Source organism: Poeciliopsis prolifica, unplaced genomic scaffold, assembly GCF_027474105.1.
Source record: "Poeciliopsis prolifica strain line A6 unplaced genomic scaffold, Auburn_PproV2 SCAFFOLD066, whole genome shotgun sequence".
Lineage (NCBI taxonomy): Eukaryota > Metazoa > Chordata > Actinopteri > Cyprinodontiformes > Poeciliidae > Poeciliopsis > Poeciliopsis prolifica.
This window is the reverse complement of record NW_026562441.1, coordinates 1,656,998-1,669,456: the sequence shown is the minus strand read 5'-3', so window position 1 is coordinate 1,669,456 and position 12,459 is coordinate 1,656,998. Positions and strand designations below refer to the sequence as shown.

The following is a 12,459-nucleotide window of genomic DNA, read 5'->3' as shown; positions in this document are numbered from 1 at the left end:
ATGTTTAAGGCGTCTTTAGAGTTTGAGCCGAACTGATGAAAAATATCCCAAAGTGACTGGAGTTTGTACATTTGACTCATTGAACTAAATACATATTTATATGTTTGTGACTAATCTACCTGTTTGTGGAATGGACCCACGTTTTGGACGTTTTCTAGTCATTTTTGGCCAGAAAAACAACACGACGACTTTCCTGCTCTGTGGAGGAACAGCAGAGGTAAACCAAACTGCTGGGTAAATTAAACCAGCTCACAATTATATAGAAATACAGTGAAGCTTTTATCTATCAGGAGACATTTGAAAGGCATTGGCAAGAAGAATGAAGAGAACCAGAGCCACTGCACGCTGGATACGGCCAGGATGGTTTGGAAAGCTCTCTGCTTTGATTGGTCAACCTGCCTCTTTTCTCGACCTCCATCGCCGGGACCTGGACGGATCAGAACCCAAAGGACGGACGCTGCAGAAAGACGTGACAAGAGTGGAAACAGGCAAAAAGCCGAAGAAAGCAAACGTGGCGTTGTGATCGTCTACAGTTCCACAAATGGACATCGCTGCAAAGCAAAGCAGCCAAACACATGAAATGCTGATGTTTCTGACCCTGAGTCCATTCGCGCTCCTCAACCCACAGGTGACGGGGTGAACGACAGCAAGGTACCACTCTATACAGGTGAGGATGTGAAAGCTTATCTCTCCCCATATAGTGAAGATAGCAGCACACAGCCCTGCTTTCGTCAGAGCAAAGTTTTTAATCTTTTCTCCTGAAAGGTAGCAAACAAGCCCAAAGACCCAGATGAGCTCCATGGCAGCCAGGTGGTAAGCGAAGAGGTCAGAGTGGCTTGGCGTGGAGAACGAGCGGTGCTGGCGCCGACGCCGATACCCCAGGTAGAGGACGAAGGTGCAGAGAGGGAGGATGAGGATGACCTTTGTTGAAACAAAAGCAGTGCTGACCAGAAACCGCTGCTTCTGTGCTGGAGCACTGATGACCAGCAGGTTGTGGCTGGAGGCCGACGAGTTCACCGACATGCTTCCTGAGTTTTCTGTTGAAGAGAATGAGAAAAGACACGGAAATGAGAATGAACTCTGGAACATCTAACACTATTAACTATCGTCTGTCTGAGGTTTTTGGTCAGTCGTGCTAGTTTTGTACAATTTACATTCACAAAAATGTATCAGGCAGAGTTAATGTGACTCTCACTAATTCCCTTTTTGTGTTTATAAAATACATAAAATGACCAAAACATTTTTGGAGCGCTCACCTTGTGGATGCCGTTGTGTTCCAGGTGAGCTCAAGGTGAGCTCCAGGTGAGTGAACGGGCATGTCGCCGCCGCCGCCCTCTGCCTGTGTGAACACACTGACTTCACGTCACTTGATTTGTTGGCATGTTGCATCACAAAAACATGACTTATTCAGAACACAATCTACAGATTGTCTGTCAACATTTTCCTCCCCATGTTGATGCAGAGCAGCGTAAACATCAAGTAATGTGAAAATCAACATCTAGCAGAATTTATTCTGCAAAAGTTGACCTTGTTTTGACCAATCTTCTGCCTTATGGCACCAAAAGAGCAAAATCTGGCTAAAAAACATGAAATGAATTCAACAGTATATAAATGTTTTTTTAAACTAATATTTTTCATCTTTCCTGAAATATAAATGTTGTTTCAAGACCATATTGGTGCTAAATGACTTGCAGACATTGACGGATGGTTATTCAAACGACAGGGAAAACATGAGACATGTAAATGCAGCTGGATTATAAATTATATTACATCATTTTTTATGGCTGTGAACTGAGTTTGACCTGCAAATGAACGATGTTAAAACACTGAAATGAGACCTTGAACTGGACCCTGAGGGACACCGTACAGGAAGGGAGTTTATTTATTTACAAACAGGAAAAAGTGACTTTACAACAATCTCAATTTCAAATAAGATTAAATACTTTTTTTACAGATATGTACTTTAAAAGATTAAATTATAATTTGATGTAAAGAAAACATCAATTTGTTTTTTCTAATATTTTCACAGCAAATTATCAAAATAAAGTGTGATTGTCTTAAGGGAAGACAATCACACAGAGGAGAAATATTTCTAACTTAGTGAAAACTAAAAGATAATTCAGTCAAAGTCTCATTCAGACTCAGAGCTGCTTGCAGACGGCCAGTTTTCCTGCTCGATGCAGAAACAGTAAAGGCAACACCAGACTTCCTGGTACCGTCAACCAGGCTGCAGAGGACTGGACCTGACACCGACTGTATGCATGTTTGGGATCAGTCAAGAAGCTGGTGAACAGAACCCCCAGAAACCTCAGCCACAGCGCGGCCATGATGGCCATGATGGTGTGGAAAGCCTTCGCTTTGTCTGGTCAACAGCCGATTGGTCCTTGGTTCCCTTTCTCGGCCCGGTATGAATCAGAACGTAAAGAACCGAGACGCTGCAGAAAGAGACCAGAGCCAGGAAGGTCACCAAGATGCACATTTGTATGATGGAGGGCGTGGAACCACGGAGCTGCTGGTTCTGGATCAACGCTGCAGAGCAAAGCAGCCAGACGCATCCGGAGCTGATGTTCCTGATCCGGACCGCTCCAGAACGCCTCAGGCTCCGGTACGTGATGGGATGGACCACGGCCACGTAACGCTCCACGCAGGTGAGGACGTGAAACAGAGACTGGCCAGGCGACGTGAAGGAGAAGACGGCCTGCGCCGCCGCCAGATGACCTCTGCTCCCCAGCAGGGCGCCGGAGCAGTAGAGGCAACACGCCGCGGTGCTGAGCAGCTCCAGCAGGATCACGTTGTAGGTGAAGACGTCCGAGTGGCTGGTGTGGGTCGCCGTGGCAAGGGAGCGCCGCTTCCTCCACCGCCGCCAGCCCAGGAATAGGACGAGGAGGAAGAGCGGGATGAAGAGGATGTTGGTGACGGTGAAGCTTGTGAAGATCAGCAACTCACCTCTGGAGGCGACGCAAGATCTGAGGCCTGCAGAAGAGTTTGAGCTGTTTGCAGACATTTCCACCAACCTGAGAACAAAACGCAGAAAAATCACAGAGCGGGTCAGAATTTAACTTCACTGTGAAACAAAAACAGCTTAGAAAGAAATGACCTCACAACTCAGTCACAATAAAACTCTTAAATATTCAAAGTATCATGAAAAATGGTGGAAACTAAATAATTCTGTAAACTATATTCAGCTTGATATGGCAGTTTGGTGTTTTTGCTCATCTAGGATAATTTTCTGACTCCATAAAAGTTCTAGAAACAAAACAAAACCTTAATTATCTGTAGCACAAACTAAAATGCTTGCTGCTGACCAACGCCTTCTTCTAATTCAATGAAGGAAAAGAAACCAAAACACCAGAATGCTTACAAATATTTTACAATCAACAATAATCGCATTACAAATGATCAATACTTGTGTTTTTCTGTCGGAGAAACAACATTTTGCAACATGCACTTTGCAGCCTCCACCACACATTTCAATATATTTATTATTTCTGTGATGGAAAATTTGAGTAATGAAGAGAAAACGATGAATAACTTCGTTCTGTCTCTGATGATCAGAATGGAAACGAGAAGCTTTTTACATCATTTAGAAAAATATTTTAGCAGCGACTCTGCTGGTCCACTGCTGTGGAAAAAAGAGAATAATTAAACTAGATTAATGATTATTAAGGAGAGAAAATAATATTGTTTTCATCATATCCATTCTGAGTTTTGAAACCAAACATTTTCCTCCTTTGATTGTCTGATTATTTCTGATCTTGTGATTAAGAAGAAATTATCTGGAGAAAACTATCAGATAAAGTCATCATACAAACAAAAGAGGTAAAGAACTCTGCAATAATAATCTGTAATTAAGCTGCACTCACTTTCTCAGCTGTTTCCCCTCATAGATCATCTCCTGCATCTGGTCTCTGATATTTAGTAAAAACAAAATAGTTCTAGTTTTTGTGTGTTTTACTCTGTCAAGGTGACAAACTCTGACTTTGCATATTGCAAAAATAATTGCCTGGCTAAACTCTATTCTGCAGGCAAATTAGATTTTTGCATGAGTCTTGACACACACACACACACACCACCCCCCACCCCCCCCCACCCCCCCCCCCACCCCCCCCCCCCACCCCCCCCCCCACACACACACACAGCCTGTGGTTTTTTCCTTATTGTACATTTCTTATCAAAATGATAATAAAATCTAACATGGCAACAAATGGATCTGAATAATGACAAAATAATCCAAACAGAAAAGATTAAAATGACAGCAAATAATTCAAATTAAGGCTGGTTTCAGGTTTAAAGGGAAAAAGTCACAACAATAACTATAAGAAATAAACTTTCTACTATCTTGGCTCATTTCCATCTATAATAGTTGATATTAGCGGCTGAAATGATTCACTCTGCTGTCTGTAAAGGAGGCATTTAGTAGGATTTCTTTGTCATCTGTTTGTTTGCATTGCAAATTTCAACATTTAAGACATGATTAATTTCCAATGAAAATGATTCAATTTTACTGAAAAATAAATCAGGATCTCTTGACCCTCATGCAAATAGATGAATGTATTTTAGAATCCTGTTTATGACTGATCTGAATCGTGTTGGACATGAATGTGATCTGCAATGAGGTGAAACAAAGTTTGTTGTTTGCATTATGATGAATGTCTTTTTGACGGCAGGTTTTGTTTTCATGCAAAACCATTTCAGTCTTTGTGTGGAAGCCGGTGAGAAGCCGTCCATCTGCAGCATCAGGAGACGCCAGGTGGGTTCCTGAATGTTGTTCCCTGTTACATTTCATTCATCTTTAAATACAATGCAGGTTAGACTGTGTGGGTTTTATTTGGTGTCGTCAGCTGGTTCCACATTTCAACAGCAGCACAATCATTGGTTTACATCATTTATAACGTGAACTGTGCTGAAATAACCTTTAACTCCAGTGTGTGTAATTAAAATAATTAGAAAGTCTCATTTTGTTTCATTAGTTGAAATGTAAAAAGTATTTTATAGATCACAGAAGAAATACAGCAAATAAATATTTACTAAAAACTTAAGGAGATGGAGATAAATCAGTAAACAGAGTCCAGTGACTTTGTACCAAGCTGCCTTTGTTCAGTTCTTCATCACATCATCAATTATTTTCCTTTTCATGTAATGAGAAAAATAGATTCTGTGTAATTTGCTTAAATAATACAGAAGGAGGAGCAAGTTTAGAAAATATCGTTTTATTTAAATATTAGCACGTCAAATATTTATATCCTTCTCACTATTATTACAAAATGTTTTTTTGACAACATTTCTTACAGTTGCTTTTTTTGCATGTTTTCTGATGAGCTACAAATCTTCAGGGTTGGAGGGACTCACTGCCATCACCCTAATCTCATCTCCCTCCATAAATTTACTGATGTTCAAAGTAAAAAAAAATCAGACGATGTCTTCAGCTCTAAATCTCCGTGGATTCATTACCATCTCTCATACTTTTTCTGTTTTAAGCTCCAAGACTTGAAAAGCAAAATGTCCAGCAACGTGTCGAGCGGATACTTCAACCTGATGTACCGCTGTGATTCTGATGAAAGCACAGAGTCCTTCTCCACTGCCTTCATGGTCTTCCGGTTTCTGTGCGTTGTTCCGGTCTCCATCGTCGTCCTCTGCTTGGGTTTCCGGCGCTGGCGGCGCTCCACTAAAACCAGCCACTCTGATCTGCTGACCTTCAACGCTGCCGCCCTGCAGCTCGTTTTTGGATTAGGAGCCGTTTCTTACCTCTGTGGCCACTACGCTCACATCGCTAACGTTTTGAATGTGGGGGTTTATGCAGCCAACGTGGCTTTTCCTGGAGAAATTGTTCTTCACATCTTGACATGCTTGGACCGCTACCTGGCCGTTGTTCATCCCGTCACCTACAGGGGGCTCTCTCAGTCCGATGGGATCAGGATCAGGAACTTCAGCATCGCCTGTGCTTGGCTGGTCTGCTTCGGATGGGCCGGGCTGATGACCCGCTTTTACCCCCAGATATGAAGTGAAGTTGCATATTTCTGCTTGTTTGCTGTGTCAATAATAAGCATTTCTTTCTGCAGCGTCTCTGTTCTTTATGTTCTGGTTGATCCAGGACCGTAAAACTGGCAGGCAGAAGCAGAAGGCAGACAAAGCAAAGATGAAAGCTTTCCAGACCATCACGGCGATTCTCGGGTCACTTCTTCTGTATTTTGGCCAGCATTGTTGTTCTTACTGTGAAAAGCTTAAATCTGCTCACGGAACAAAATGTATGTCTGATTCTAACGTCTTCACAGTGGTTTGGTATTTCCATGCAACTTAGCTTTGCCTCTGCTGTTTCTGCGCAAAGCAAAGAAACTTTAGTCCCAACCTGCTAGTTAGTAACTAACTTGGCAAAGCATTTGCTGAAAGGATCCTTTGAAGAAAAACACATAACTCAAACTTTTTCTCTGTGACTTTTTTCCTGAGGTCTCATGAAATTAATACAAACTATGTTTCAGAATCCAAGTGATTCACACAGAATCCAGAACTAATTTATCCCTGAATTAGAAATATTTATAAAGAGAAATAACTCAGGGAAATAGGAACAGGAGACATTTTCTGCTTTTTGTGTCGAGAACACAGACGGCATCTTTTTCTAAATGTCTGAATGCTCCATTTAACTCATAATTTCAAAGGACGTGCAGCTGGTTGTGACTTTATGTTCACAGCAGCAGCAGCAGCAGCAGCAGCAGCAGCAGCAGCAGCAGCAGCAGCAGCAGCAGCAGCAGCAGCAGCAGCAGCAGCAGCAGCAGCAGCAGCAGCAGCAGCAGCAGCAGCAGCAGCAGCAGCAGCAGCAGCAGCAGCAGCAGCAGCAGCAGCAGCAGCAGCAGCACAGCAGCAGCAGCAGCAGCAGCAGCAGCAGCAGCAGCAGCAGCAGCAGCAGCAGCAGCAGCAGCAGCAGCAGCAGCAGCAGCAGCAGCAGAAGAACGATCCGGTTTTTATCATTTCTGAATCACTTTAAAGTAAAATAATCTAAACTTTTATTTATGTCCAATTGAAATGTTGGGTCATGATCTAAATGAGTACATTCATGCCAGTGAAATTATTTTTAATAACTATTTAAAAGACGATCGGGGATCTTTCTCTGATACGACATTTTAGCCACTGATCTGAATTAATTATATTCAGCAAAATTCACTTTTCAGAATAAAAGTACAGTTTTAAAAATAGGAATCAAACATACTTTGTTTTATATCCTAATAATCTGATATTAAATGTGTTTCTGTCAGATTAGCAGAAAATAATCATAATTTAGTGAAATAAACAGTGTGAATAATTAGTGAAGTTTTATGTTGTAGTCGGTTAAATATGTGAACCTTAAAATAATTATAATGAATTATGTTTGTGAGGAATAATTTAATTTTTGGTACCAAATATAACTATTACTGAATGTATTTAAATCAAGATGCTTGCAGTTCTTTTAATCTTTCTAAATCTGTATTTCTGCTCATAAATTGGCTCAGCTTGTCTTGCTTTAGTTTTTCTGATGATAAATAAATAATAATGTATTAATATTAGAAACATTTCTACATATTATTTCTCAGTTTTCTGATCCTCTGGACTTTGTGTTGTAGAGATAAAAACATGTTTTATTAAAACGAAACAGTTTAATTTGTTTCTCTTCCCTGATTCTCTTGGACATTTTCTGCTGTTTGCATTTTAATTCAGGAAAATATGATGTAGATTTTGTGTCTTATATTTTTCAGATTTAGAAATCTCAGTGGTCATTTATTCTTTGTATCATTTATTTTGAATATTCAAAAGAATATTTAAGTCATAATGTTGTTGTAGAATAAAAACCATGTATGGATTTAATTTAATCTGCCACATCAGGAAGAAACAACATTCTAACCTGCAGAGCAAATACATATTAACTAGAGAACATTTGGACAGAATAATGGCAGCTTTTTCCCCGTATAAAATACATTTCACATTACCATTTATGTTTAATAATATAAAATGCATAACTTGACCAGCTAGACACAAAAAATAACTTGAAATAGTGATTTCTTCAAATTAAACAAAACTGCTGTCAAATGTTTGTGCAGCAACAAAAAAAAAAAAAAAAAAAAAGAAAGAAGTTTTGTGTCATTTTAAAGATTAAAAACTGTTTCCAGAGGTCAACCAAGGTCAACCACATTTATGAAATTAAACACATTTTGTGTAAATCAGCTGTGGTGAAACTGCACACATCTGACATCAGTTTTGTTGAATGTGAAGAACCTGATGGTTCCAAGAGGGTTGAACAACCTGCATCACTTTGTCTCTGACTCGATGTCTCACAGCTCAGTTTTGCAGGAATCTTTGTGTGTGGCTTTGTTAATGTTCTCAGCTGCCCTGATCGCAGCTTTCATGGACGTTTCGATCCAAGCATGAGGAAAAGCCATGTGTTCTCCTGCAAAGTGGATGCGTCCCTCATGCCTGAAGAGCTCTGCAGAATACTCGATGTGTTTGGTACGGAGCGTACAGAGCGAACGCTCCCAGGCTGTACGGATCCAGTTCCCACTTCTTCACCAACACGCCCGTGCAGAGATGGCTGAGGTTCCTCCCGTGGATGCGCTCCAGGTCCCTGAGGGCCAGCTCCTTCAGCTCCTCATCACTGGCCCCCTGGAAGAGGCGCGAGTCGTCGCCCCAGGTGTAGGAGGCCAGGAGGACGCCGATGCTGTCGTTCCCTGGAAAACTGTGGCTGGGTAGTAGATGTAGCGAGTGGGTCCGTCTGTGATGCTCTTCCCTCCGAAGATGCGGTCGTCCTTCCAAAACTTTTCCTTAAACGTGAGGATGATTTTGGTGGAGCTTTCATAGTGAACGGCGCGCAAGGCCTCCATCTTCCTGGTGGACAGAGGCGGATCGAAGTCGATGAAGAGGGCGGCTTTGGCCGTCGTCGTTACCAGCACAGCGTCGGCCGTCAGGCTTTCTAAAGACGGATCGTTTTCCCTCTGGTAGGAAACAGTCACACCCCGATGCGAGCGGTGGATCCGCCGGACCCGGGAGTCCAGCAGGATGGGAACGTCCAGGACGGTCAGGAACGCTTTGGCCAGAAGATCCGTCCCTCCGCTGATCTCATCGTACCTTCACACAAAACAAAATCAGTTCATCTCGCTTTGCAAGGAGTTTATCACATTTACTGCTTGGATTTATGGATGTAGGCAAGAAAACAACAAAAGTCTTTAGAAATGTGTTCATTTTTCTCCCTGCATTTCTATTTTGTCTTTTTGTATCATTTTATAGTTAGGATGGAAAAACTGCAGGGATGAAACAGCAGATTTACAGCGTTTGACTTAAATATGAAACATAAACTTGGCAAATATCAAACAATCTTATAACTGAAAATATAAAATCATCAACTTGTGAAAAACAAAAACACAACATGCAAGAAAAGCAATGAAAAATTGACACTAATGAATCAGAAACCAGTAAATGAGGCAAACACAAAATTATTTCTATCATTTTAATATCTAGTTTATTTTTACTATAGTTTGGCGTCAATCCCACAGATAAAATTCTGGTGACTGGAGACATAAAGCTCCTCCCAGATGGCTGCACTGGTGTACAAAAGATAAAATGTAAGTTGCAGAATGGGTTAGAAATGAGCTTTTCTCACGTCGTGGCGTCGCTGACGTCGTTCTCGATGTAGATCATCTCAGTCAGAGCCAGATGCATGAGGCTGTTCTCATTCAGCAAATCCCCGATCATCCTCACCGCCTCTGCGCTCAGACCGCCTTCAGTCAGCAAATACTCCTGCAAAAACAGAAACAATCTGCTTCAAATGCTGGGTTTCTTCATCACTTGTTGATTTCATCACTTTTTACAAAAGCTGATCTTTGACCTCCCCTGGTTTGCTTCTCCACTTCCTGATCTAAATGTTCCAATTCCCAAATCATAGTTGGTTAAATGCTTTTCCAAAAGGCCTGATTTGGTTATTTTTGTGATTTTATAAATCTTGTAATCAGATCAGCCATCAAACTGCACATTAAACTCGTTAAAAATAACAAGTTTTCAGAAACTCTGAAGGTGTGAAGTAAAATAAAATCAGTCAAAGCGGAGAGCTGAGGACCTCTAGTGTTTATTACAAGAATTACAATCACATTTCCTGTTTCTGTTCTATCACATACATTTTAGATTAAAATTCAAAGTATAATCTAAGTTTTTTATTTCCAGCATTAAGTTTTATTTCCTAGGTGAATAAAACTAAATGTTTTTGTGTCTAATTTCTCCTATAAAATCAAACGTTGCTACTTATCAACAGTTTCATTTTTTTGCAGGGTTATAAAGTTCAGGTGAAGCAAATTTACTAATAAGTGAGTTGATAATGCAGCCCAGATGTTTTGTATGGTGAGGATTTACTAACACAGTTTTTCACTTTGCTCTGTTTTAATGTCAAAATCTTCATTAAGCCTCAAAAACCTGAATGTCTAAATATTCATCATTTCTGGTGGAGAAACTTTTTGTTCTTCATCTCCAGTTTTCTGCTTTTTATTTTAGAGGAAGTTGTGTTGCATTCGCTTCACCACTGAGACCTGGTGCCTCGTTTTTTACATTTTTATTGACTTTCTTTGCGATTTGCAGAGGAAACTTTCCTGAATCGTGTCTGTGTTGCTTCATTGAGTTTCTGAACACGGTTCAGTCTCGGGTTGTGATGTCAGCAGCGCTTTACCTTCACAGAATAATGGTCGTATTTCTTCAGCATCGCTTTACAGCCGTGAGCCTTGACCTCTTCTTTGACCTGCAGAAACCAAACATTGTGAAGTAATGAGGGAAGGATTGCTTTCTGTATGTTTCTGTACGTCTTTTTATCCTTACCTTTCGCAGAGCCATCTCCAGCAGCTGCAGCGGTGATTTGTGGCGTTCTGGTTCTGGCAGGTCGTATTTCAGACCGTCTGGGTTTTGCATCACAGAGTAGGTTCTCTTATGGATGCCACGAATGTCGTAGAAGGTGTTCATGTCAACCATGCGAAATTTATTCATCTTCAGACCAAATTCTTTGATTAATGATCGGACGATGCTGTTGAGAGAAATGTTGTCTGAATTACTTAGTTTCACATGTTGTACTAATAAAATGTGGATTCAGTTTCATGTTTTAGTTTTAGTCAAGTTGCTCCGATGAAACAACTCGTCTTCTCTTCTTTTGGAGTTCAGGTCTTGAGATATGATTTTAATTAGATTAGTAATCTGGACTCACTAGTGATAACTGGGGATCCTCATGGCTCCCAGGTCGGCGTACCAGCCTTCGTTTTCATTCCTGTGGGTCTGAACTCGACCTCCGACCCGACCGCTGGCCTCCACGATGGTCACCTTGTTCCAAACACATCAACGTCACTGAGTAGCCAATACTTATCTACTGAGTATTGATTATTATAGGAACAGATAACACAGTGAAATTAATCATGACAGAAATGTAGTTTATTGCTGAATCAGTGCATTTTAAAATCAAAGTTTTGTAAAATCAGCAAATATGTGAATCTACAAAAACTAAACCAGGAAAAAGCTTTTTATTGTATTCTTATTATTCCAGTTACAATCTTCTCAGTCCAGAATCTTCTTCATATAAAACATAGAAATGATTATTTTAGGCTGATCATTTCAGGCAAATGAGAGATTTTAGAGCTTTAAAAATCAGAGTTTTGGTTTCTTCAAGTCTCCTAAAGAAGTTTGACTTTCTTGGATCAGTAGGATATAAATGAAACATAATCCAGACAAAAACCCAAAACACCAAATGAGAAGGCAGCTGGATGCTGTTTCTTAACTGTAGTCCCAATAATCAGACTCAGGGCCAGTTAAGCATCTTAAACTATCTTCATGATGAAGATAAGATGAGGTTTACGCTACGTGCAAAAACACAACGACAAACATGAGATATTTTTTATCTGCTGGATGTTGTTTCATCCAACAGGAACGACTGAAAGCTTCTGCTTTGGATCGACGTGTCTGACCTGATGTCCTGCTTCCTGCAGCAGCTTGGCGGCCGTCAGTCCGGCCATGCCGGCTCCGACGATGACCACATGATGAGGCGTTTGGATGGCGGGGAGGCCGTGTCTCATGATGTCCATCAGGTGGTTGTAGTCGGTGTCGTTCAGGCACTGGGCCAGCTCTTCATGGACGGTGAGCGTAGCGGCGGTTCTGGCCTCAGTCCCGCTGCAGAGCAGCAGCAACGGGGACTGCAGACACACAAAAGTTTTATTTTAAAATGTCGTCTCCAGACACTGATGGAAAGGGACGTGTCCAGGCATTTTAAAGCTGCTGTTCATTTAAAGATTTAAGCAAAATCTCAAATTGCATTTAATGCATTTTTTATTATTATTATGTCAGAAAGCAACCAGATTATTCAGTCATATTTCCATAAATCATCAATCTGTAAATTTCAAACGATGTTTCTAAAACAGAGCTACAACAGAAATGAACTTTTCAATAATACTCACATTTTTTGACCGCGTCTAAAATATT

At 40.8% G+C, this 12,459-nt stretch overlaps 1 pseudogene; it reads right to left on the bottom strand.

Annotated features, from left to right (window-relative positions):
- Nucleotides 1-8,273: 8,273 nt before the first annotated feature.
- Nucleotides 8,274-12,145, bottom strand: LOC129351400 (L-amino-acid oxidase-like; annotated as a pseudogene).
- Between the last annotated feature and the right edge of the window lie 314 nt (nucleotides 12,146-12,459).